Here is a 26,959-nt window from a genome sequence, read left to right on the forward strand (position 1 = left end):
GATTCAAATCCAGACAGTTTTGACCTCAAGCCCAGGTTCTGGTGACCTTTACTCTACTCTTTGTGTCCAAAATTTAATTCCTGTTCTTTCTCCAAAGGTTAGCTTCACCCTGAGTTTCCTTCCATCTCAGTTCATGGTTATTCCATCCTTCCAGGTGTTCAGGCCAAAAACCCTGGAGTCATCCTTGGCATCCTTCTTCCTCTCTTTCCCCAAGTGTAAAATTTATACAGCAATCTTGGCCGGGTGTGGTGGTGCACAACTCCAGAGGCTGAGGCAGGAAGATCGCCAAATTCAAAGCTAGCTTCAGTCACTTTGAAAGGCCCTAAGCAACTTAGTGAGATCCTGTCTCTAAATAAAAAATGAAAAAGGGCTGGGGATGTGGTAAAGCACCTCTGGGTTAAATCCCCAGTACCAAAAAAAAAAAAAAAAAAAAAAGTTCATCCAGAAATTTAACCATATTTTCAAAATAAATCCAGAATTTGACTACACCTCACCATTTCCCATGACTACCACCTTGACTAAAGCCATTGTCTCTTGCTTGGGTTTCTGTGATAGTCCTGACATAATAGTCTCTCTGCTTCTAGCCTTGCTGGCCCCCATTCCCTTCTCATCACAGCAGCCAGAGACACCCCACCTAGTGTGCACCTCATCATTCTGGAGCTGCAGTTCCTTCCATCTTGTCTGTGTGGTCACAGCAGCCACAACTCCCTGACTGTACTCTAGCCCTCCAAAAGGAAAGTAAGAGAGGAAATCCTGAGAAGTAATTCTTTTAAGCAAATGATACAAAACTACACATTATTTCCATTCATATTTTATGGGCAAGTATATAGTCACATGGTCAAACTAGCTGCAGAGGAGTCTGGGAAATGTAGTCTCTGGATTGATCTCCGGATTCTCAATTCACCAAGAGGAGAAGAGTGAATGCAGGGAATAGCTAATGGTGTGCTACAGAGGTCCAGAGGGCCAAGTCCCTTAGGAGACTGCACAAGAGCCTGGGTGAGTGTTGGTGACGCAGAGGTGGACAGATTGGAGATGTGTTTTGGTGGTAGAATCAGCCTGACACAAAATGCAGACAGTATATGGGCTGAAGACAAAGCAGGAATCCAGGGTGATTCTCAGATATTTGTCTTGAGAGATGAAGCATCATCATTTCCTGAGACATTGTCATTGAAACTACCTGTCTTTGTAGCAGCCACCTGTGGACCTGTGTGTGAGTCCTCTCTGGAGGGGCCTGTCTGTGTCATAGCAAGAAACCATGGTAGGTGGAAATGGCCAGAAGGGAGAGTCTGAGAGACTGTCTGCCAGATCAATCAAATGACTTTTGTTTTAAAATGTTTCTAAGGAAGTAGAGCAGCCTGTCCTGAACGCTTCAACAGAGCAAGGTGGAGATGTCAAAGAAACTGGGGGTGGGGAGCTGAGGCTGTAGCTCAGTGGTTGAGTGCTTGCCTTGCCCATGTGAGGCCCTGGGTTCCATCCACAGTGCCACATAAAAATAAATAAATAAAATAAAGGTATTGTGTTGATCTACCCCCCCCCCCCACATTTTTTTTTTTTTTAAGAGAGAAGCTGGGGGCCACTAAGAGCCCAACCGGCTTGTGGTTGAGGCTCCGTCTCTGCAGAGCTGTTTTTGGCTTTGGGGAAGGGAGCCGCTAAGCACTGGCAGCTGCATTTCAGCATGGGTGAGGAGAGGGCGTGGTTCCAGCACCTTGATACCCCTGCCTTGGGAGCTTGCCAGTGTTTTCCTGTGTCCTGTTTCCCTGGGTTGAGGCACATCTAGTCAGAATAGTCAGAGGCTGAGGGCACAGAAGGCAGCCGGCATTCTGAGGTCTGCTGTGGTCATTCTGAGAAGCGGTATGGATAGGAGAGTGGGTGCAAGGTTCAGAGGGTGGGCACACCTTGAGCCCAATCAACTCTGGAAGAACCCCACAAGGCCATGTTCTTTGCTTTGAGTTTGGGGGTGAAATGCTTAGCCAAGATGACCCCAGCTGGTGCTGCCAGCTTGGAGAATGTGCCTGGAGAACTGGCAGTTCTGTAAGTCTGTTATTTTAAAAACACTGCTCGAAATCACTCAGCATTGTACCGTTTTTTAAAAGTGTTTTTATTTTATACCTGAGAAAGCTAAAGTTGGGTAACCAGTACAAAGTACCACGGTAAGTAGGGGAGAGCCAGGGCCTGAACCCTTGCTTGTAAACAATGTGGTAATGAGCTTACATGGTGGCTTTTCTAGTGTCTAAAGGACTAAGCATCAACAGAGCCAGAGTAGCTCCTGATCCCCTTGGCGGGGCAGCTGAGGGAAAGGGTTCAGGGATGGAGACAAGCTCCACCTTTCACTGTCTCTGGGACTCTGAGCCCGTGAAGCCTCTGGCAGTCTCCTCTGGGCAGTATTCACTCTCTGGCCGGCCTTTGTGTCTGGTGGGAAGCATTCATGAGCTGATGCCTTTGAAGTTTCCCAGGATGTCAGTAAACCACAGCAGCACACAAGGCCACACCATGATCTCAAAGAAGTGACCAGAATACCCACGTGGGGGCCTCAGCAGGTTTTAGTTTAAGCTCATGGATACAACTTATGAGTAGGGAAACGTTTGGATGTTGGAAAAACTCCAGTTGTGTTAAGGATAGAAGAAAAAATAATCTTCAGATGAAGGGTAAAGAGAAGTAGTGAGGAAGAGCCTCAGCTTCCCTGTGAAGACTGATATGCTATTTGACGCTGACAGGAACTCTGTGTCCATGAATTTGTTATGATCCCCATAACCTGGGAGACCTGGGGATTGTCAGTACCCCCCATTTTGTAGGTGAAGGAACTACAGAGCTGACCTGCAGATCCTGTGGCTGCATGGCGGCCTGGGTCCCACTCTCTAGCTTTCTTGGTTTTGCCAGTTTTTACAGCACTGATCACCTTGGGGGGATCGCTGCCAGCAGGCCAGTCCTGAGCCATCCACCTGACAGCTAAAGTGGTGCTGCAGCTAGGGGGATGCAGAAAGCTGGGCAGATGACTCTGGGAATCTCCACTCCAGTGTCCAGGCAGGATTGGTCTTAGCCAGCAGGAAGTCAAGGCAAAGGGGTGGCAAGTCTTGGGCTATTTATCAAAGCTGTCTGGATGGAGACCTTGGGCGCTTCCTTATCGCCATTTACCTTTCAGTGGGCCAGACCCTCCACCCCAGCAGACTTGGGGCTCCTGAGGTCTTCCCCTCTTAGTATCCCCTTTCAACCACAGCTCCTCCTCACCACAGAGATAGGACAGTTCCCAAGGTCAGATCTTCTCTGCCATTAGTTAAAAGGATATCAACATCTTTCTTCTGAGTCACATAGCCCAGGAGCCTTCAGGAAGGGATTTTTGTCACTTATGCCTCATATTAAGACACGAGTTCTTATCTGGGCAGGTTTCTGGGGGTGGGGAGAATGGGCACATCTACTAACCGCATTTTTAAAAAACCACATTTCCTTCATGCTGGTCCTTTTAAGCTTCCACAACAGAATGAGGCATCTTCTAAACTGGTTTCCAAATTCTAGGTTACAACTTTTTGGGAATGCCCCCTCCTCTGCACTCAATTATTTAATTCAGTCTGATGACTACTTGTTGAGGGACTTCCATGGTTGAGGTAGCCACAATAGGATCAGCAAGACTAGAGTAATATTTTGATTGAGAGCCTCCAGTGAAGGATCCCACCTGGGTTCACCTCCCAACTCTGTCCCTTACTAGCTGAGTCACCTTGAGCAATCACTTTCTATAAAATGTGGGGAAAGTACATCAATAAGGTTTCAAAAGAGTAATGTGGCTAGGAACAGGGGCTCACGCCTGTAATCCCAGTGGCTCCAGAGGCTGAGGCAGGAGGATTGGGAGTCAAAGCCAGCCTTAGCAAAAGCAAGGTGCTAAACAACTCAGTGAGACCCTGTCTCTAAATAAAATCCAAAATAGGGCTGGGGATGTGGCTCAATGGTTGAGCGTCCCTGAATTCAATCCCTGGTTCAAAATAAGAAGTATGAAGTACTTAGCTTGGTAATTATATATAAATTGCTTAATGAAAATAAACAAAACAGGAAAATCCAAATAATGGGCATTAAACAAAAGTGTAGGGAGTTCTTTCCATATGCTGTACCTGTTCTAGCTTATAACCTAGCTGGAGGTGTAAACGGTAATAAAGAAATTCACAAATATAAGGTCAAGTAGGGAAAAGTGCTTTGAAGAAACTCAAGCAGAGTAAGAGAGCAAAGTGCTCTGTAAGGAGGGAGGAGGTTTTGTTTTTCAAACTTGCCCTCTGACATAAAGTATGTTAGTTAGGTTTTCACCACTAGGACCAAAATACTTGACAGAAAAACTTTGAGGAGGAAAAGTTTATTTGGGCTCAAAGCATCAGTCCATGGTTGGCTGACTCCATTGCTTTTGGTCTGAGATGAAGCAGAACATCACAGGAGAGGGAGAGAGAGAGAGAGAGAGAGAGAGAGAGAGAGAGAGAGAGAGAGAGAGAGAAGGGGGGGCAAGATATAATCCCCAAGGGCACGTCCCCAGAGACCTAACTTCCTCCCACACAACCCACCTGCCTGTGGTTACCACTCAGTTGGTATATCCAAATTAAGATGGAATGATGAGGGTAGAGCTCTCATAATCTAACCATTTCACCTCTGAACATTCCTGTCTGGTAACATGGATAAGTAACACAAATGACTCTACATCCAGGTTAAGGTTAAGGTCATTTCCTTAAGAGAAGTACAAATAAATAAGGTTCAGTAAAGAGAACTGGAGAAGGCATTGAAAATCCGGTACTTGAGATGTTGTTTGGCATAGACTTTGGAATCAGAGTAGACTGGGTTCAAACCCCAGCTCTGTCCCTCATCACCTTGTGACCTTGAGCATCAATCACTCAGTATCATCAGGGCTGTTTGTTAGGTGAGTACCAGGTTATACCCCCGATTCCCCAGGAGCACAGGAGGTGGGTGGAAATGGCCCCTTGCCCCTAGCATGCATTGGTAATAGTCGGTGTTAGACTGGGGCTCCCTCTGACATTCTACTTTCACAATGTGGTGTTGTCCTGGAGTGTCTGGGTATCTGGCTCTGCCAGGAGAGGACAAGCTTCTTGAAGACATGGATTGCTGTGTCCCCAGCGTGGGTGGCCTTGCCTGCCACACTGGGGGCCGTTGATCAAGGATAATGAGAACATGCAGCCAGCAGGGACAAAAGTGTTTGGCACAGGCCGCAGCCTCCAGGGAGGGTCTGTTCTGTTCTCCATCTCTACACCTCAGTACCCCAAAACCGTTCCTGACAGATGGGCATTTAGCATGTTCTTGAAGGAAGAAGATTCCACACCCCCTGGGGAAATGCATGCCGGCTTGAACCACATAATTCAAAACAGGTGAGAGGATGCCAGTGCGCCGACCTCTTCTGCCTGGATTCTATTTTAATGACCCAAGTTTTTAGAAGGAATTAAAGCATATTGATTTTTCCACTGCAAGGTCTATAACCAGATTTTTATTACTTTAAAAACTCAGGATAGTTTTTAAGACATGGAAATTTTTATATCAGCTTAATCCCAGTTCCTCCAGAGGTGCCTAATATCCAGATAGTGGCCTTTCCACACATATTTCTCCCCCTGCATTGTTTTCGTCCTGCATTTTTTTTAAAAAAGAACTGTTTGTTTCTTTTTGCCTCATAGCAACTCCACCGTAAAACAAATAAGACACAAAATAAGACACAGAAGAAAGACAATCCAAATAATTATTCTTAGGAAATTTTATTAAAATTTGGGTGCGAGGAAGGAGAAAGGAGACCATTGCTGAGCAGATTTCTTGGGGATGGCTGTTGATGCTACTCTTTTTTTGGGGGGTGTGGGGGGGGTACCGGGGATTGAACCTGTGGGTATTCGACCACTGAACCACATCCCTAGCCCTATTTTGTATTTTATTTAGAGACAGGGTCTCACTGAGTTGCTTAGCACCTTGCTTTCGCTGAGGCTGGCTTTGAACTCAAGATCCTCCTGCCTTAGCCTCCCCAGCCTCTGGGCTGGTACTACTCTTATGTCACAGTTTAAGGGGCAAAGTGACTGAATTTGGAAGCTGTGTTGGGAATTGCACATCAAGGGGCTTATGTGTGTGGCTCTGTGTCAGGTAATTACCTCTTCCTCAAGGTTTCCACCTGGGATCGAAGAAAGTGGACCACCAAGGCCCACTAAGCTCTGGGGCCTCAGACAGCCCTATAAGTGCAGTAGCCCCAAACTATGAAGGATTTTTTTTTGAGGGGGGTGGTAATCAAAACTTTGTGGCAGTGGGTTGCCAGGAGAAGCATTGCTGTGACCACCCCCCAGGATGGACCGCTTCATCGGAAGAAAATTGCCTCTTGAAAATTGCTTTGGCAGACACCTGCCCTGGAGGAGGCCTGCAGGCCCTGGGTAAAGGAATCACCGAAGCCCGCTCTGCTCCAGGAACTCTGAGCTGTTCAGTGCGTGCAGGAAATGTGTGGTTAATCACTTCAACCTGCTTCAGCAGCGATTTTCTGAGACCTGTTTATTGTTCCGCTATTCAGCTGCTCCAGAGTTATCTATGAACGAAGTCTTACATTTATTTGTAGAGCAGGAGAGGGTATATTTTTACTCTCACATCCTTCCAAGTCCCTGAATTAAATTAGTGTGAACTTTCCAAAATAAATTTACCTTTGAGCTGAAACGAAGGATGGAAAGTTTCAGCCCAGAAGGATACATTATTGGAAAGTTAGAAGCAAATGAAAACGGGGATTAGGATGGATATTTCTCTGTAACTTCAGCACGTCAGTAGTTACAAAGGCTAGAATATCTGTTAATATTTTTTTAAAAAATCCTCTAATGAGGTTGATATATGCAATCCAGGACTGACTTTCAGTTCCCTTTTCCTCAGACTCTTAATAAAAAACAACTAGAAAATAGAATGGAAAAATCAGCACATGTGGATCTAATTCTGCACCATGTCACTGGTTAAAACTCAAGGAAAGAATGTTTTATCACAATGAAGAAGGGGGAACAATCAATATGAGGAAGGAAGACCTGTGATTCTTTCACCACATAAATGTAATTTGTTGGATGATGACGTGGTCGAGTGAGGTTTGTCAGCAACTCAAAGGTCCCATTTCGTATGGGTGGCCACTTTGGTTTTTCCTACAGAATACTATTTTCATAGCTCTTGGTAATTTGTAACATAGATAAAGTTCTTCTTTTATTTTTCCCTTAATTCTCAACATGAGGGGGAAAAAATACTTTCTAATCTCCGTCAACTCCCGGAAAGTCAAAATCTGGATGATTTGGAGTCAGTAAAATTTCATCCTTAGCCATTGGGGCAGCTTTGCTTACATAAGGCCCCAGAACTATTAGTCAATGCAGCATTAAAGCTACTGCAGGAATGGCAGTGTAGCCCAGTGGAGAGCACTTGCCTAGCCTGTGTGAGGCCCTGCTTTCCATCCCCAGCACCAGGAAAACAACCCAAAACAAAAGACCTACAGAAGGATGAGTTGTCCTCTAGATAGATGGTTATTTTCAGTTTTCAGCAGCAACAGAATGCTTCCTTTCTACTTTCCTCCCCCTAGTATGGTCTCTTGGGCTGTAGAATATGTTTAGAATATGAACATTTAAGGTGGTGAAAGAGGAATTGTTGGAGTGAAACAGGGAGGGTCCCAGAAGCTCAGCTGTATTTCCCCTACTCTGGACCCCTATCAGTATTCTTCTTTCTTCCCAATCACCATCTGGATAAACCCATGGAAAAAATAGTTACAAAATGAATTTTTTTTTTCATTTTTTGACTGGCATCATTTAGAACTTATCATTATCTAGGTGTAAAAGTAGGCACTTCAATATTAATTACAATACATAATAATTACATAAATTATAATTACTAGGGAATGTAATTTAGAGGAGGTTGACTTTTGTTTTGACTTAACTTGATTCTGTGCTATTTCATTTTCATTGTTTGCCAAAAAGGCAGTTTTTTTTATTAAGTCCTGAAAAGAATTAAAAAAAAAATATTTGTTTTAGATGTTGATGAACCTTTATTTTATTCATTTACTTATATGTGAAGCTGAGAAGCAAACTCAGTGCCTCACACATGCTAGGCAAGCTCTCTACCACTGAGCCACAACCCCAGCCCTCCTGAAAAAAAATTAATATTTTGTCAAATTTTCTTTTTATCTTCTAGGTTAATTTTTTTTTAAGATTATGTAATGGCAAATGGAAGAGAGTAAAAGGGACAGATTCCATCTTCCTTTTTTCTTAGCATTGGATCAGATAACACACAAACATGGAGTTGGGCAAACTGACATGTACTATAAAGCTATGAAGGGGTTCTGTGCATTTTCCCATCTGTATTTTCATTGATGTCATCTTCAGGAACCTAAGAAGCTTGCACTGTGATGTTTGTCACCACTGATGGTCAGGGTTTGTTCTGTTGCCTTGGACGACTAGGCAGAGATCCCATATTCCATCACGATCCTATATATGACCCCCACCACCTTGCATCAAAGAAACCCCATTTCCAGAGAGAGAAAGACAGCTCATTCCCCTATTGAGGGCATGACCTTCACACAGACTAATAAAATCATAACATTTGTAACTTAAAGGCTGTGAATATATTGGGTAATTCCAGGTTTTTAATAAAAGCACTTAGTTAAATTCACAGAACCTTTAATTTATACTTGGAATGGGAAGACACCATTTCAAAGTTCTTTCATCAAAAAATGGACCCCCAAAAGCGTGTTATCACCAAAACAATAATCACCACCTCCAATCTGTAATTCTGCCAAAGAAGCCCATATGACACGGGCCATTAGAGGATGGGCTTCTGGAAGCTTGTGTTCCCTAAAATATCCTTAGCATTCCTTTTTAAAAAGCCTGGGGGTAATTGGAGCATCTGAAATTGTGGCTTTTTTTTTTCTTTCTTTCTTTTTTTTCTGGCTAGCTCTGAAAAATAATATTCCAGAGGCCGTGCATGTTATCTTACGGTCCACATTTCCAGTAGGCTGAATACAGAAAGTGCATTTGGATTGGCACATGGTTTGAGCTATTTTACTTTAGAGAAAGAAAAATTGAGCAATCTTGGAAGAACTCCATATTCTTCTTTAAGTTTTCTTTCTTTTTTTTTTTTTTTAAGTTCCTCTTGAAAACTAGTTAGGACTTTGAGCAGGAAGGAAGGGTTTGGAACAGCTGTCCCTGAGTGAGTTGGGAGAATGTTAATCACTGTCCCTTCTCTCCTTTACTTAAAGATTAGCTCACATCCCAGGCCCCTGCAAAAGGAAACTGCATGTACTTAACTTTTGAGACTATCACGAGGAATATTTCTGTAACAGTAGTAGTAGGTCAACCGGATCTAAAAGACACTCAAGTCCGGAAACTTACCCCAAGGCAGCAAAAGCCCAAAGGGTCAGCGATGAGCTGACTGGACATTTGAGAAAGCCATTTATTTTTTGACTAAAGTTTCCCAGAAAAAAAAGTGCAATTTAACAAAACAGAATAAAAATGAAATTTCCATATACATGGGCATCTACACCCTCAACCAAAGAATATTCTTCAGCAAAATGGACCTGCATAGAACACGTGAGGTCAAAAACACTATAAACTAAAGGCAGAGTCTTCTGCCTCTTGTTAAATGAAGAGAGAAAAACATAGAGAAATAGATAATACATAATTGTGTTTTAATAAAATGAGTAATGATACCCCCAGTGCAAGATTCCCGCATATGATTGTTTGAATACAGAGCTAGGAAGGATAGACAAGTTTCTACTATTCATAACAGGGAGAGAGGTGGGAGAAGGAGCTTTTTTTTTTTTTTTTTTTTTTAATAGAGAGACAAATTATAACAGAAAAGTTTGCATGGTGTAATATTATGAAAAATTAAGACTAAAATTCTATTTCTATGGGTTTTTTTTGTTGTTGTTTATTGTTTTTTTTTTTCAAGATGGGGTCTTGCCAGTAGAATGAATCAGACATAACTTTCCTATGTTCACATATGAATACATGACCAATGTAACTCCAATCAAGTACAATCACGGATGGGAAGTTATACTCCATGTATGTATAATATGTCAAAATATAGTCTACTGTCATGTTTATCTTTTTTAAAAAGAAAGAGAAAGAAGGAAAAAAAAAAAGATGAAGTCTTGCTATGTTGCCCAGGCTGGTGGTGAACTTGTGAGGCTCAAGCAATTCTCCCACCTCAGCCTCTTCAGTAGCTGGAATGACAGGTGTGCACCACCATGCCCAGCCTGTGATTTTATCACAAATGTGCAAAAATTGAGTATATACATAGACAAGAACCAGAAGGTGACACAAGTGATTTGTTTGCAGGATGCAACCATACATAATTTTCTTAAAGCAATTGTTAAAAGGCATCTTCCCAAATATGGAATCTTATCTGATCCTCTACCTTCAGTAAGTACCTTTAACAACACACTGGTTAGATACGTAACAGCAAAAAAAAAAAAAAATGAGATGCATTTTAAAAGCAGGTTTGAGACCCTGCAAAGACAGATGTCTATGGGATCCGAATGAATTGGATACAGTTTAGAGAATTCCGGGCAAGCGCACAAATGGGATAAGGAGTGGGACCGTTCTCTTTAATGATTGATTTCCTCAGGCACCTGGTGGTCTAGAGGTCTGTGACCTCCCCCAAAGCCAGAGACCACCAAACCAAAGCAGCAGAGCACTAAAGCTAAGCACTCAAGATGACCCAGATAGGTGGAAACAGGTACCCTCTGTCTGCCAATATGGCAGCAAGACGCATGCTCTCCATGGTGGACAGGAAACTGATCAGAAAAAAAAAAAATTAAGGAAATAAAATATTAAAAAATGTAAATGTGACGGAAATTATAAACAGCCTCAAGCTCCTCTCCCTTCGGGAACAGCTGTGTCTGCTAATCCCTCGAGGAGTCCTCCTGCGATCTCCCTTCCTTCCTTCCTCCGTCTCTCTCTAATAGCTCCCTTGTTCCTGCTGGACAAAACTAGCCCTTTGTGGCTGCTCTCAGAACAACATTAAAAACAGGAATAGGGAAATTGTAAACAGGAGGCTTCTGGCCTACAGGCGAAGACACACACAGGCCTCTGAGGCCTACTTCATGCTAAGCAAAGAAACAGATCTTTGTTGCTAAAGGGATTAGGACTGCGGGATCTCGGAGGCACTGCTGAGGCATTCAGCTGGCCTGAAGCAGGGGCTTTGTAAAGAGACACCTCCATTAGAGGTCTGTGAGCGGAAATCATTCATGCTCTTTATACAATCTGGGTAATGTGATAGTGTTGGACTGTTAAACGCCTCTGGTGAGGCAGGGTCCTATCTCCTTGAATGGTAAATTCTTTAGCAGCTAAATAGATGGTGGTATAATTACCTTCCCTAGGTTTTTTTTTTTTTGGGGGGGGGAGCGTGGGGGGGGTGCGGGGGATGTCTTCCACCTTTAACCCTTGGTGGGAGTCCTGTTAAAGGATCATCCAAAGCCAGGGACGCAAGTTAGAGAGAGTCTTTGGCCTTCTAGTGCTAGTGCGTTATCAAAACCACGGGGCTCATCTCAACATATGGCCAATGGCCACTTTGTGCCCACATTCACTAAGATGACGAGCATTCCTATTATTGCCTCCTCCTGTGCCTCGTTCTAGCATGTCCCCTAATCTGCCTCTCTCATTTCTATCCATCTTCAGCCTGCCTTCACCAGTCAGCTCTTTCTTGACCTACTTTTCCCAAGCTGGGAGGGTGTCCTTCCTCTGAGGTCTCTAGTGTCCTGCACATATCTCTACCATTACCTTCTTCATTAATTCTAAGAGTCATTGTGCCAGGGGATGCTGAGCTCCTTGAGGGACAGCATATTTACTTTTGAATCCACAGTACCTGATGCTTAATAGGTGCCTGGGCTGTTCCCAGCTGGAGAGGGTGATGGTTGGGTGATTTTATCTTAAAATCAGGCCCCGTGGTAGCTGGGAAGACTGTGCACACCTGTGTGTTTCAATGGCTTATGAGGATTAAAAAAAAAAAAAAACCTCATAGTAAATCTTCCTAGTGGACCCAGGAATCTTAAGAGATCAAGTAAAATACATTGTGGCCAATTGGAAAAGAAAAATGTGTCCTATAGGAAAGAGAGCAAGTGGCCACTCCTCACAAATGGCCAGAGGCTTTCTGAGGGACCTGGTTGGTCCTGATCCTGCTTCTATACTCTCCTTGGTGAGAGAATGGCCATCAGTTGAATGGACATATTATTTGGATCCAAATATTAATTATGGTATCAGCTATTGACTTAAAACCAGTCTTTCCCTCTATGGTTCTCAACTGTTCTAACTTGAGACCTGTAGAGGGAAGAAATGCAGCGTCAGAGCTAAGGGACCCTTTCCCCTGGTATCATCACCTGCCCCCGGCCCCCCACTCCCACAGGTGCTGACACATTTCTTCTGCCAGAAAGTATGGCTCTAGGTAGAGGTGGGTTTTGTTCTTCATTTTGCTCAGAAGCCGTCCTGGTTTCTGATTAGAAGATAGAATAGTGCATAGGATAGAGATTTGCAACAACTGTAAGAAGGCTGTGGCTTTTCTCCACTAAAGCTCTTAGATATCTGGGTCAGGCCTCTCTGTGAGCATGGCCCTGGATATCATTAATTGTTGCTGCTTGCCATTGTCACAATTATCTATCTGGATTACCTCTCCTCACCATTTGACAGATGGGACTTTCTGCTCTTACATTATTAACATCAGTGGCTGTAAAGAGCAGCTAAATATGGAATCAAGAAAACAGCAGAGAGATCACAGCCTTTGTCTCCATTTCAGTCATTTATTCAATCACTCATCAGCCAAAAAGTGCTGAGCACCTATTACGTGCCACAGACACTGCAATAGGTATTGAGCATACAGAGATGAGCATGGCATGGGATTCCATCTAAAGAGGGCTGTCTTGACCAATGTGGTTAATACTGTGAGAGCAAATCTGCACAGAGCATTCTAGATGCATCCGGTGGTGAGCAGTGGAAGGAACTCAAAGAAGGCTCCTGAAAGAAATGAGAACTTAGATCAGAAGTCAGATTCTAGCGGGGAAAATATCCATAAGCATATTTGGTCTAATTGAGAAAATTTGAATCTAGATTACATATTAGATAAACTATTGTATGTTCCTAAACTGGAGTGGCTGATGACGGCATTACGGTTATCTAAGACAGCATCCTTATCCTTGAGACATGCTGAACTGGTTGTGGGTAAGGAGTCATAATATCAATAAATTATTTTCTGATTGTTTGGGAAAAGATGTGTGTATAAGTATGCATATGGGAGGAGAGAACAAATAATTAGTGAATCTAGGTGAAGTCATAGGAACATACTATTCTTTATGTATGAAATTTTTCAAAGTAAAACATTTGGAAAACAATTTTAAATATTTATATAAAAATACATCTCAAAGGCTAAACACTGGAATGAAGAAAGAGAAGAAAGGTAGGTGTTAGATAGAGAGAGGGAAAGGTGCTCCAGAGAGAAGGGGTGGCTAGTGCTGAGGATTTGGGGCCAGTGGCTGGAATGTTCAGTAAGGCAGGGACCTCATTTGTCTTGTTTCCATCTGCATCCCCATGCATTGAGCTGCTCCTCGCAGAGTTGACTCTTGTATGTATTGTCCAATGAATGAAAGAGTTAAACAGCATCATCTATGCAGGGAACTACAAGCAGATCAGACCAAAGGGAGCGTAAGGTTTGCATTAAGGAGGGGAACTCGATTCAGCCGCAGAGGCAGGAGCCTGGTCATGGAAGCCTTTGTGTATTCTGCCAAGGTCCCACGACTTTATCCTGTAGGCACTGGGAACCAAGAGCAGAAGGCTATTCAGAAGGCTATTCAGTTAGATTAGCATCGGAAGGGACCACCCTGGCAGTCAGGTGTCACGTGAAGTGAAGGCGCATTAGCCTGGAGGCAGGAGACAAGGGTACCAGCCAGGATGCTTTTGGCTTCTGTAATCATAAAGCCCTGATTCCTATTGGCCAAATCATCAAGAGACAACCAATGGAGCTATAAACTCTGAGATGAGAGACAGCAGAGGTGGCCAATTTAGTGCCTCAGCAGGGTCACCGCTCCCAGGCTCTATGCCTCTCTCTCCCCATTCCCTCTCTATGGTGGGCTCTGCTTGCAGGCTGCCTTTCCTCATCTTCAGAAGCTAGCTGCAGCGGTTCCCTGAGCAACATCCAGACAGCGATGACCATGTACAGAAGGGAGCCGTCTCTTCTACGTGTGGCTTTCTTAGCAAGGAAAAATTTTCCAGTAGCTTTCCAGCAAACTTCCCCTCCCATCCATCCCATGGGGCCCCACTAGGTCATTGGCCCATGCTGAAACCAATCACTGTCAAGGAAATAAGGTTACATGCTTTGCTCAAAATAATACTTTATACACGGGGAGAGTCAAGTGTGATAGACCATCCCTAGAAACCCTTGCAAGGGGATTGGTCCAGCCAAAATGAGGTTAGAAACCTAAAGTTCGACTACGCTGATTGGAGATAGAGAGCTAGAGACAGACTCAAGACTTATTTAGAAAGTAATGTCGATGAATATGGAAGATGAAGAAAAGGAAGAGAGGGGGATGCATGCTTTCATATTTCTGCTTGGATGAGTGGATAGAAGACACCACTAACTGAGATAAGGTGCACAGGAAGAGGAGAGGAGGGTTTGGAGGAAAGCTAGTTTGGGGCGGGTCCAGTTTAAAGTGCCTGTGAGCATCAGAATGAAGGTAGTGGCACTCAGTAGAATATATGAGTCCACCCATTATCCCTGACTGGTGGTCTGTTAAGGTCTGTAGACAAGTCAAAATAACACGTGGTATTTTGCCAGAGAAATGTTAGAGTTTGTAAACAAGTCTGGATGGTGCCTGGCAAAATGCCAGAGGGAGTGGTTTGAGAAGTAACAAAAGCGAGCCATTAAGTGTGGAGATTCCTTATTGGTTGACTGATGTATCTAGTTTATGCTAATTAGATAAGCTGTGCAAAATGTATAAATAGCTCTGTTGTCCTACAATAAACGGCTCCTATTCCTGCTGTATCAATTTACACAAATTGTTCGTCACACACCCCCCCCCCCCCGGTTATTCTGCTGCAGCCGGACTGCGGCAGTGGTCCATAGTCAGACATGGTTCTCAGACAGACATTGGTCCCAAAAAGACATTTTAAATTCTTTGAACCTATATTTAATCTTTGAGAGATTCCAAATAAGATTATGGGTTTCTGGCTTTGGGGAAAATTGGAAAATCTGGCACCTCGGGTCCTGAATTCCTGCATGTGGACAACCGGCTGGAGCACAGGAGCAGCCACCCCTCCCATGCCTACCTTTAGCTACAGGTGACCATTCTCTGGCCTGCAATTTCTATCATCACTTTCCTTCACTGACTTTCCCTGCCTGGCCCTTGATGGCATTTCCATCTGATACTTTTGCTTAAAATGTCGGGGGAAGAGGGCTGAGCTGCAGATGAACATCTGGGAGCCACTGGTGTTTAGGAGGTGGAATGAGAAATGGGTCATGGAGGTATTGGTTTTTTAGATACGGAGAAAGGGAACTCCGTGCAGGAGATGAAACAGAAGAAACTGGGGTGGAAGCAGAACTTGAAGTGTCAAGAGCCAGGAGGGTTGGAGTTACAGGCAGTGCTCATCAGGCAATGCAGCAGCAGTGCAGGGAAAGAAGGATTCAAAAGGGACAAGGCTCCGGGAGATGAGTTGTGAATACTCTGAGGAGCCTCGCTTTGTGGCCTTGTGAGGGAAGAAGCCCGAGGATGGTGGGTTTAGTAAGGATGAAAGGTGTCATGGTTTAGATATGAGGTGTCCCCCAAAAGCTCACGTGGAAGACCATGCAAGAAGGTTTGGAGGAGAAATGATTGGGTTATAGCCTTCACCTGATCAGTGAATTAATCTCTGATGGGATTAGCTGAGTGGTAACTGGAGGCCGGTGGGGTGCGAGTAGAGGAAGGGGTTCATTGGGGGCGTGGCTATGGAATACATATTTTGTATCTGACGAGTGTATTCTCCCTCTCTTTCCCTCCCCACCCCACCCCCTCTTCATTCTGATCATCATGTGAGCTGCTTCCCTCCACCACACTCTTCCCATGATGTTCAGCCTCACCTTGAGCCCCAAAGAATGGAGCCAGCCTTCTCTATGGACTAAGACCTCTGAAACGGTGAGCCCCGAAATGAACCTTTTTTCCTTTACAGTTGTTCGGGTTGGGTTCTTTAGTTACAGCGGTGATAAAGCTGACTAAAACAAGAAGTAAGTTAGCTCAGTCCTCATAGGCTACTGAGGCAAAAAACGGAGGAGAAAGTTTGGGTGGAAGCCAGAGAAGTTGTGGGGTCAGAGAATAGTCCCTTTTAGGATGAGAAAGATCTAGACACCTCCCGTTCCTGGAAGAAGGAAACTGGTGGTGAGAGGGAGGCCATAGAAATGTAACAGAGAGGAATGAACCACAGAACCAAGTCCAAGAGGAGTTGGGTGGGCACGGGAGGGGAGGAGGAGGGTCAGGGGCACAGGAGGTTGGACACCAGGAGGACAGAAGGAGCTGTTCCAGCTTCCAGGTAGGAAAGGACATGAATCTGAACAGATAAATATGTGCAGAAATTTGGGGACAGTGGCAAAGTCAGTAACTTTCCAAAGGGATCCTTCATGGTGCTCTTCCTTTTCCTTGTGGTAGGAAAGCCAGGATGGGGAGGGGGGAATGGATGATCATTTACAGACCCCCAACTTATAAGCAGTAGTGGTGGAGGGCAGAGAAAGCCCTGGAAACCTCATTTTCCAATGCTCGGAGGCTGAGTTCCCACCGGCAGAGGGAAAGAACGAGCACGTGTGTGGTGGGTGACGGTTCTCCCTGGTGGCAGTAGCTCAGAGCATGGAGGGGTGGCGTTCCCAGTCCCACAAGACTGAACAGCTTTAGGTGACAGTGGAGGCTGTCTCTGCACACACCCTGGTTTGGATGAAGATTTTCTCCTTCCATGTGCGTCACTCACTCCAGAAGCACCCGCCACAAGCAAGATGGCAGCAAGCACAACTCAACTCCTGGAGATACCCTGCCAGCCTGCAGGTGCCAGTGTCCTCTGGACAGTCAATGACCCAAACTGGGAATTCCAGGGCCTGGATGGAAGAGGTGAAAGATTTAGTCTGGATCAGGGCATACGTCTTTGTGTTCTATGAAGTTTTAAAACCCGTTGGTGATTGTTGAAAAGCTCTTTTGAAAGAAAGACAAATTGAAATGCCACGGGGACTGAGGGATCCAAAGTTGTAACTTGATGTCTGTGAATGTAATCCAGGACTCTTGGTGTGGTGAATTGCAGTGGTCTATAACTGGGTTTCTCAACCATGGCACAATTGTGAGATATATATATATATTTTATTTTTATTTTTATTTATTTTATGAGGCTAATAGCCATCCTTCTGCCCTTCCCACCTCAGGTAATCACAATTAAAAAATGTCTCTGAACATCATCAGATTTCTTTGGGGGTGAGGGATTGCCCCATCTGAGAATGACCAGTAAGATTTGGAGTTTAGACCCATCTGAGCAAGGTATTTGTAAGAGATGGGAATCCATGCAGGAGAAAATCTGGCATTTTATTTTATTCATTTAGTTAGTTAGTGTTGAGAATGAAAATCTGGCATTTTTAATGAAGGTTTCCAGAAAAGTCAAGTTAGACTTGCAAAAAGGTAGCCCTCCTGCCTAAAAACTAGTCAACCCTGACTTGTGCCTGGCACTAAGGGGATTCAAACCCAGGTTTCAGAATTCAGAGTCCAGCCTGAGTATTGTGCCTCCTTCTCTGCCCATACAACTGTGTAAGGCCTTCTTACCATTATTAAAATGAAAAGTTTTAGACTATGTCTTTAAGAACCCAACAAATCCTTAAGTGTGACCAGGACCCATACTACACATTGTATAATGCAATGACACACACAGTGTGACCACCGCCCACAGCGTGGCCAAAGGTCAGAAGATTTAAACAGACGTGACTATCGGAGAACAGTGCAAAATGGAAATGTAACTGTGAGAAAGTACAAACCAGGGTGGGGATGGAAGAGCTGTAGAGAATATTTCAAGCATGCAATTCCCTGGAGAGACAGCACTGGACCCTCCCCCCCCCCCCCCCCCCCCCCGTGGGGCCCAACTATATGGCAGGCACGTGCTAGGTATGAAGGATGGCACTCACAGTCTAGTAGGGGTGTTCACACACATTTGGAGGAAGGTGCTTGGTTTGTAAAATGTGTGGCACCATGACAACGTCTGAAAGGGACTACACTGATTTTGGATGAGGAGTCAGGGAAAGTTTTTCTGAAGAAATGATGACTGACCTAAGAGCTGAAGCCATTTACCAGATGAAGAGGGTATGTGTGTGAACTCATGAATGTGTATGTGTGCCTTGTGTGTGTGGGGGGGGGGTGAGGGGTGGGGGGATGTTTAAGGAAGAGATAAGAGCATGTGCAAAGGTCCTGAGGTGAAGAGCACACAAGGAGTAGAGACACTAGAGGAGTCCAGTCAGACTAAAACAGGGGGTGGGGGAAGCAAGGACCAGATTCTGTAGGATCTTATGAGCCATGGTAATGATTTTCATCTTTAGAAAAGTAGTAGGGTATCATTAAGGGATTTCAGGGAGATGAGTGACATTGTCTGATTTGAGTTTTCAAAAGATCCTTCTGGCTACAGTGTAGAGTAGATGAAGAGGCTGGAGTAGACTTGGGGCCCTGTGGTTCATTGAGAGGTCCATAAGCATGTTTCCCTTGGTTCTCTTTTATTGAAAGCTTTTGCTCTTTTGCAAGTAAAACAATAATTTTTAAAAAAATTAGAAAGAAGAAAAAAAGTCCAAGAGCCCATCCATTCTTCAGCCGGGGGGTTCCATGCCTCTGTTCCAGCTTTCAGTAGTAGACAGTCCTTGGCACCCCGTGCCTTACAGATGACATCATTCTGGTCTCTGCCTCTGTGTTCTCATGGGGTTCTGCTCTCTCTGAGTTTGTTTCTCTCCGTCGTCTAGTTGTTGAATTCAGGGCTCACTCTAATCCAGAATGACCTCACCTTAATTTAACTAATTACATATCAAAGACCCAATTTCCAAATAAGGTCATATTCTGAGGTTCCTGGTGGACATCAGTTCTGGGGGACAGGATATATAACTCCATACTCAGGCCATCATTGTTTGTGGATTTATTTCAGCCAGCAGAGATCCACAAAGAACTCTGTTCCAGAGCAGCAGGAGCTAGAGCAGCACGTGGCCCCTCTGTGAGCCGGCAGGGACTCCCTGTTGCCATCCACACTGATCCGGTCATTTATGTCGACGGACTCCCTCAGATATTGGAATTTGTGACCCCACACTTACAGGAAAAAAATGAACAACATTATGGTGTGGGACCAACTGGGGGCTGCGGAGTGTGTCACGCGGAGCCCGGTTTAGTTGCCATAGCTGAATGGATGAATGACTCTGTTCCAACAATGCAGCAGGGTCGTTCTGGCGACTGTATCTCTGGAAGGCCACAGATGATGTCTATTATGTCCCCAGGCATCAGCCATTACCTTGGAAACAGGCCATCCTGACAGCATGTCAAGGAAGTTGTTATAGGGAATTATTTCAGCCAGAAGAGATCTCTGCAAAGCAATCTGTTCCAGCCTACTGTGTCATGGAGTGGTCCCCATGTCCCCGATTTTTTTTTTTTTTTTTTTTTAATGCTGGAAATACAGCAGCAGCCAGCATGAAGCCTACACCTGTCATGAGCTAATGTTCGATTCCTGCCAAGGTTTGCACTTGGGTTCCATTAACAGGGCAGAAAGGACCATCCCGGGAAGCACGTTAATATTTAACCCTTTACCCGCATATTTTCTCTCTGTGGGAGAAACCTGCCACTCGCCAAACCACCACCAACCGGCAGTTTGGAATTTCGCTTCTGTTTTTTAAACTCTTTCTTTCTTTCTTTCTTTCTTTCTTTCTTTCTTTCTTTCTTTCTTTCTTTCTTTCTTTCTTTCTTTCTTTCTTTCTTTCTTTCTTTCTTTTTTTGTTTTGGAGGCAGACTAGAGAAAGGAAAATGAATAGAAACTGGGCTTCAAGTGCAAGAGCCATACACCTTTTTTTTTTTTTTTTTGAAAAAAATCAAGGAAGAGTGAAGCGGAGCTTGGCTGGAGAGTGTTCATTGGCAGAAATGATATGAAGCTGAGACAAGAACCAAACCTCATTAGTGTCAAATGTCTCCTTCCTTTCCAGCTGCAGCCAGAGCAGAACCTAAGGATGTGTGGTTGGGAGTCAGCAGCTCCAAGCCTCAGAACAGCAATCCGGTTTCTATGTCTTCCAAGGGGTGGGGACCGTTTTTCAGATGGGGATTTATTTTTCACTCTGTGCTTTTCTACAGTGAGTTTTGGGATACTCCTCCTCATTCCTAGCCTCTGTGGACTTGAGAATGCTCCAGTCAGGACTGGAATAACTGAAGAGAGATAAATGGCCCAAAGGCTGATGGGTAGGTCAATATTTATTGAGAAAGAGCTGAGGTCCTGGAGGGATGATTCCCTCAGTGCTGGCTGGGGTTGGGGTGGAAGTCTGGAAACCTGAGTTGATCCCTGGTGGACAAGAACTTGGGGTTAAGAGATGAGTCGTGAGAAGGATCAGGGAATGTAGAAACTACAACAGGAAGCTCTGTGTTGAGCAAAGAGTTTATGAAATAGGTCTTGCACATAGTAGAACTATGAAAAATATTTGCTGAACAAGTAAATGAACAGAGAAATTATGTCACGAGTGAAGTTGAAGTTGTTCCTGGGGCTAAGGAGAGTTTTTGTTTCCTTTTTTTTTTTTAAAAATGTATGTTGGCAGTGGTGGGTGGGGGGATCTCTTTTTTTAAAAATATTTATTTATTTTTTTTAGTTGTAGTTGGACATAATACCTTCATTTTGTTTATTTACTTTTATGTGGTGCCGAGGATCGAACCCAGGGCCTCGCACATTCAAGGTGAGCGCTCTACCACTGAGCCACAACCCCAGCCCAAGGAAGATCTCTTGCTAGAGAAGACAGATCTGATTCATACACCTTAAAGTTAGTCTTATTTTGTAAACATACATATATTGTTCTTATAAACAAATCATAAAATGCCTAGTAAGACCCAAAGTCTTTAAGCCCTAGCCAAAATCCCAGGGCCTCTTTCTCTCTAGAAAACTTTAGGTTTTCAATTGATGTGTAGCCTGATATACCTTGATCTGTAAGTAAATATAAAACTATAAAAAACATTATTTTTTTTTATTGGTGAGGAAAGATGATATGCAAATTGCATGGAATTATTCTGCCCACTTGCTTTGTCTCTCAGCAGAATGACCCGGAGACCTCTCCATGTTGTTCTATCTGGATCCACTTTATTCCTTTGGAGTGTTGCTGTTGTAGTGAGCTTTTTTTTTTTTTTTTTTTTTTTTCTGCTGTAACTAAAAGACTTGACTAGAACAATTGTAGAGGAGACAAAGTTTATTTGAGGGAGGGCTCCATTCCTCAGGACTCAAGTAGAGGTAGAACATCATGGCAGAGGGAAGTGGCTCACATGATGATCAAAAAGCAGAGAGAGATCCCACTTGTCAGATATAAAATATACACCCCAAAGACAGTCCCCAATAACCCACCTCTTCCAGCCACATCAGTCTCCACTCTGTTAACCCACAGGGGATTAATTCACTGATTGGGTTAAGGCTCTCTTAATCCTAATATCTACACCATAACAGCTGTGTAGTGATCCTTGGATTGAGTGTGCCACCGTCTGTTTAGTTACTTGTTCTTTTGTGGTGCTAGAACCAAGGCCTGGAGCCTTGGAGGCAAGCACTGCACCCCTGAGCCACACCCTCACTTGGTGAGAGGGTGCAAGTGGTGAACTCTTTCCTTTGAGCCTTTATAAAGCACTAATCTATTCACAGGGGCGGAGCCCTCAAGGCCAAATCACCTCCTAATGGTACGTTAGGGATTAAATGTCAACCTGTGAATTGGGGAAACACATTCAGACTGTAGAACACAAACACGTACACACTCACACTGACACCCCCCACCCCATACAAACACAGTACCAATCAGCACATACAAGCCAACAGCTACTTGGCCTGTGGCATCTAGAGAACAGGTAAAAGGCAAATTGGGACTGAAGGAAGCCTGTGAGAAAGGGAAGCAGGGAGTGAGAACCACGCCATCCAATAAGGAGGTGATTAGGCCCCGCCCTTCTGAATGGATTTGTGCTTATAAAAGGGCTTGAGGGACTGAATTCCATCTCTCCCATCTCTCCCATCAAGTTAGGGTGCAACATCCCTCCACTCTACGGGAAGCAGCAAGACACCAGCTTGTCAGACACAGAGCTTGCTGGAACCTTGATCTTGGATTTCTAAATTCTAGTACTGTGAATACTTCTAGTACTCTATACTTCTAGTATAAATGTCTGTTGTTTGTAATTTAACCATTCTGTGGCATTTTGTTATAGCAGCACAAAGAGAATAACATAATATATTGCCCTGCAAACCCGAATCTACTTGTTTGTGGTCATTGCATGTGTTGTGGGGAATGTTCCTGATAGCATTTGGCTTCTTGGTGATATGGGATTGGTTTTCCATTCCATCTGGGCTGAGGTTGGAGCCTTTGTCAATGGGATCTAACTCACTCACTATTGAGTACAGACTGTGGTTCTATTTTTAGAAACAAAAGGAGCCAGGTTTCTTTGTTATCTCTTAAGAACATAAAATATTCTGATTTTTCCATATAGTCCATCACATTATCTTAAACTCTTTGGTGTCCTGTACGTCCCAACATTTGATCTACAAACTAGTTGTGAACCCAGTTAATAATACCATCATTAACATCTTATCATTTTTTAAGCATATGTTATTTCTATAGATAACAAATGGGCATGTGGCCATTTCTTATGACTTCTGTGTATGGTAATCTGCATACCCTGATGATCTGGATGCTTTAAGGAACAGGACCAAGAGGTCACTGGTAATAGCAATATTTTCTTTCAAAATATTTCAAAATATTAGGATAAATGTAGATTTTATTATTTTACTATTAATGAAAACTCATCTATGATTACTTGTAAGCATACCACTTACACATTTTCAAAGATGATACCAAAAAAATTTGTTCTTGTAAGTTTTCCCATCTTCAGTCATCTTTTTTACATTTATGTTTTCTTTTGGCCCCCGTCTTTGATTTAATAGAACCTAGGGCCTTGCACATGTTTGGTAAGTGATCTCTACTGAGCTACCTTTCCAGCCCTTCAATCATCCTTTTCTTTAAGAAACGTTATATGACTTTAATCAAAATTTTTTTTTTTTTTTTTAGGGAGAGAGAATTTTTAATATTTATTTTTTAGCTCTCGGCGGACACAACATCTTTGTTGGTATGTGGTGCTGAGGATCGAACCCGGGCCACACGCATGCCAGGCGAGCGCACTACCGCTTGAGCCACATCCCCAGCCCCTTAATCAAATTTTTGAAGTGATTAACACTCATGCATATGACTTTCTTGTTGTTTTGTTCTGTTTAGTTTGGACTGAGAAGATCTTCTGCATGCTATTTACTGACACAGAATCAAACATTACCAGAACTTGTTGATGGGCTTATATTACATGCTAAATGGAACTATTTTTAAAATTTTATTTATTTTTTCTAATTTTTTTATATATGACAGCAGAATGCATTTCAATTCGTACTACACATATATAGAGCACAATTTTTTATGTCTCTGGTTGTGCACAAAGTAGAGTCACACTGTTCATGTCTTCATACATGTACTTAGGGTACTGACATCCATCTCATTACACCGTCTTTCTACCCAACCCCTGTCCTCTCCCCTCCCTCCCTCCGCTTTGCTCTATCTAAAGTTCCTCCATTCCTCCCATGCTCCCCCCCACACAGCCCCATTATGGATCAATATCCTCCTATCAGAGAAAACATTTGGCATTCGGTTTTTTGGGGATCAGCTTACTTCACTTAACCCAGTCAAAGTTCCTCTATTTTTCCCATGCCGCCCCCTTACCATTATGGATCAGCATCCACTGATCAGAGAGAACATTTGGCCTTTGGTATTTTGGGGACTGGCTTACTTTGCTTAGCATGATATTCTCCAACTCTATCCATTTACCTGCAAATGCCAAGATTTTATTCTCTTTTAATGCTGAGTAATATTCCCTTGTGTGTATATATGAAGTTTCCCTATCTGCCCATCTATTGAAGGGCATCTAGGTTGGTTCCACAATTTAGCTATTGTGAACTATGTTGCTTTCAATCATCTTTTTTTCAATCATCTTTGATTTTGAGTTCTCTTGGGCAACTCAGTTTACCACAACAAAACTTTGAATTCTGGGGGAACTTTTTAGTATCCCTCTGTCTTATTATGTTTTCTGTTGTTATAACAAAATATCTGAGGCTGGGAACATGATAAAGAAAACAGGCTTATTTAACTTATAGTTCTGGAAATCCAAGGACATGGCCTTGGCATACTGGTATAAGGGACCTTTGGGTGGTGTTACTTTATCACAAAGAAGCAGAGAGCCCCAGCCATTGTGCAGAAGGAACCAAGAGCATGGGGTGACCTCTCTTTATAGCAGTCTGTTCTCTTAAGAGCCAACTCATTCCATGAGAACAGCTTTCATCTCTCTGAGAGCAGGGCTCCCATGACCCCATTACCTTCCACGGGGCCCCCTTAAAGTTTCCATCACCTCAACCCTGAAGCAGTTGGGACTGAGCCTCCAATACATGAACCCCCGGGAGACACAGCTAAGCTGTAGCACCCCTAAATATTTTAATTTGCTTCTTAGTTTCCTGTCCAGGCCGAAGAGCCTTCCAAGAGAGATCTTCCCAGTTTCTGTTTTCCATTGGGATTCAATGGATTATCTATGTGCTGATAAATTGCTGACCTTTTATATGGAAATCTCCTTTAAAAATATAAGTTCCTATGCCTTTAGATCTGTCTTGGTCTAGCTCTCTAGGAAGGTCAAGTTTTCATATCTTTCTATGTTTTCTCTGTTGTGCTCCAGGGCACCCTTGGTCAATTGGCTAAGTCCTCCTTTCTCACTTTGCTGATTAAGTGTGCGGGCTTCGGAGTTAAGAGACATCTTTGAAGCCTGGCTCCCTCCATCACTTGCCAGCTATGACCTGGGGTGGGGTTATTTAAAATTTGAAGACCATTCTTATCACTTGTAAAACTCTGATAACGACAGTGTGTATGTTGTAAGTGCATTGTGAGGATAATGCGGCAATGCATATAGAACATGAGGCCAGGCACACAGTAAGGATTCAAAACCAAGGATAATCAGGATTTAGTTCCTGAGTATTTTGGAGAAATCACCAGGCAGAAATCTGAAAGGGAGGGTGAGTCTGGGAGTTGGAGACAGTATGGGTGGTGAGAGCCCCTGCCCTGTTCTTCATTTGACTGTCTTTAGATTGCTGCGTAGAAAGCTTTGGCACCAGAACGTGTCATAGACAGGACTTTCTAACAACTCAGAATCTTCTTTATAAATGGAAAGGAGTGCATACTGCACCCCTGCCCCACCCCTTGGTCCTGCCAAGAAATTGCACACTCTAGTTTGGTGAGAACTCCCTGTGGTTGTTGTTTATTTTGTTTTTGTGGTACCAGGAATTAAATCCAGGGGTGCTTAACCATTGAGCCATATCCTCAGTCCTTTTAATATATATATTTTTTAAATTTTGAGATAGTGTCTCCCTAAATTGCTTGGACTTGAGATCCTCCTGCCTCAGCCTCTGGAGCTGCTGGGATTACAGGCATGGGCCACTGCACCTGACCTGGGTCAATAACTATGACAAGTCACAGAGATGACCAGCTAAGGTAGCTAAAAATGACCACGGACCTCAAGACCTGTGAAATCTCTGATTTACCCTGAATCTCCGTCTTTAGAGGTCATCCTTTTGTTGATATCAGCTGCTGAGAATACCCTGAGAAATCACTTTATGTAAATCATGAGAACAGAAAGAGGTTGAAAATGTCACCCTGAAAAGGCATTTCTCCAGCCCACCTCACCCTGCCTGGCCCCTACATTGATGACTCCCAGAGCCAACGGCATCTGTCCTCAGATTTCAAGCCAACCTGGTGTGGTGAACAGTGAGCGATGTTGAGGTTGAGTGATTTCCTCTCTTTTTTTCAGTTCTGGTCTTCTGTCTTGGCCAGAGCATCTGGAAACCCCTGGAAACTATTGTGCTGTGCTAGCGGTTTTCAAGCATTTGGAATTTTTTTGTTGTTTATTATTTTTTTGGATCCAACATCCCAATCTCTAGACAGGGCCCGGAGGTAATAGAACAGACAAATGTTGAAGAAAACCATCCAAACACGTTTGAAAACCAGTGTTTAAAAAAAAAAAAAAAAGAACAATAGAAGAAAAGAAGGAGAGGAAGAAAGAAAAGAAAACCAGTATGATAGATATCTTCACCCCAAATCCAAGTGATCAGCATTGGTGGTTGGACAGCGGAGTCCTTCCCGTGGCATAATCATCCTACAGCTTGACTGGTGGCTGGCTCTGCTTCCCATCTCACGGGAAGTTGGTTTTTACCAAGCAGTGGAATCTGTTTTAGTTATCAGACAGGATTTCCTTCGGGTCCATTTCCCTCTGATTCAAGTTGGGTTAGCAGAGCAAAAAACTGCAAGGTTGCTCCTCTTGAGCTCTGTCTAGGAGGAAACCAGCATTACGAGTGTATTTTATGCTTCACCCGTAAGTCTCAGAATCCTTTTTCTCTATTTATTTATAAAGCTAAAATGCATGTCAAACTTGGACAAGAAGTTTATTTCATTCTTGAAAAGCTTTTGGTCATTGAAAAGATGCAGGGAGTCGGCTGGTGAAGGTCATGGGCATTGTTGCAGAAAATAGGGATGAAGACCACAAAACTAGGAAAGGGTGGTGAACAAATCTGAGCTTGTGCAAAGTTGGAGGGTGACTGGAAGCTTCCTGAGATGTCCAGAAAAGCGGAAATCAACCAGGAAACCTCTGACAGAAACAAATTGCCTCTCAGCTCACTGAGGCACTGATAGGTACCCATCTGTTCAAAAC

The 26,959-nt window shown here is 43.6% G+C and overlaps 1 long non-coding RNA gene across 3 annotated transcripts in view; it reads left to right on the forward strand.

Moving 5' to 3' along the window:
• Positions 1 to 26,959, forward strand: part of LOC120885260 (uncharacterized) — a 253,374-nt gene that overhangs the window by 154,727 nt on the left and 71,688 nt on the right. For all 3 annotated transcript variants that reach the window (XR_013437916.1, XR_013437915.1, XR_013437917.1), the window contains one exon: positions 16,048 to 16,108. This is a non-coding gene — a long non-coding RNA (uncharacterized LOC120885260). The remainder of the gene's footprint in view (positions 1 to 16,047; positions 16,109 to 26,959) is intronic.

Source organism: Ictidomys tridecemlineatus, chromosome 1 (genome assembly GCF_052094955.1).
Source record: "Ictidomys tridecemlineatus isolate mIctTri1 chromosome 1, mIctTri1.hap1, whole genome shotgun sequence".
In the NCBI taxonomy this organism is placed as follows: domain Eukaryota; kingdom Metazoa; phylum Chordata; class Mammalia; order Rodentia; family Sciuridae; genus Ictidomys; species Ictidomys tridecemlineatus.